Genomic DNA, 1,024 nt, shown 5'->3' on the forward strand with positions numbered 1-1,024 from the left:
TAACATCTTTTCTGAGCCTTATGACATCCTGAAGGTGTTGGGATATGCTGGCAGCCAGGTTTTCGAAGCAATCTTGGTCCACGTCCCCCAGGCACGTAAGATGGCCTCCAGCAGGCGTGGAATTGATGGTGTCGGAATGGTACCCAACTGCTCCTTGACACGTGTCCACGTATTTTCTACCGGATTCAGTTCCTGCGAGTTCCTGGCCACACCAAGACAGGAATTTTGTTCTCCTGAAGAAAAAGGTCCTTGACAGTTTTTGTTTTTGCCGTCGTGCATAAAAGCACTTGCCGGCTGATGAAGGTCTTCAAAACGTATAAATAGTTTTCTGATCGCATGGTTGTGTTCTTCAATAGGAATTAGAGCTCACCTGTCCCTCTTTTGCCGCTGAAAATGCCTCAAACCATCACAGAGTTGGATGTTTGATCCCCTGGACAGAGCAGCTGTGGTCAAATCGGCTGCTACTCTCCGGACGGTTGCTGATAACAGCTCCTGAAGGTGCTGTTATCAGGGGAACACACCCTTCCAGTATTTGTACTGGTTTGCAAAAGAAAGCCTCTGCATTCATCTCTTTAGTAAACATTGGCTTGATGGCGACGTTGCAGGAGGGTAAGTTGAGGTGACGCTGAAGACGTTCACGTATGGTACGAGTTGTAATAATTTTTAGGAGTTCTGGATACATTTTCCTTATTTTGGTGCTTGTGGTGAATGGGTTTTGCTTGACTGCATGCTTGAACCACGCATCAGTCTTGGCTGAAGCCTTTTCTTTGGTTTCCCTGGGCGAGGGTTGGGTGGCGGTACCGTGCCGGGTTGCTGATCTTTGCTAGCCGCGAGGACTCCCAACACAATTTGATTTGATTGTCCTACCCTGGTACAAATGTCTCTGATCATCACATTTCCCTGTTGCATTGTGATGATTTAGGTGAATCCGTGCATTTTGAATACTCTTGGGAAAATTGAAGGTGAAAACCGAGGAGGGAACAGAAAAACGTCCTAAGATTCCTGAGACATCTCTTCCCCGCAC

Source organism: Penaeus monodon, chromosome 19, assembly GCF_015228065.2.
Source record: "Penaeus monodon isolate SGIC_2016 chromosome 19, NSTDA_Pmon_1, whole genome shotgun sequence".
Taxonomy (NCBI): domain Eukaryota; kingdom Metazoa; phylum Arthropoda; class Malacostraca; order Decapoda; family Penaeidae; genus Penaeus; species Penaeus monodon.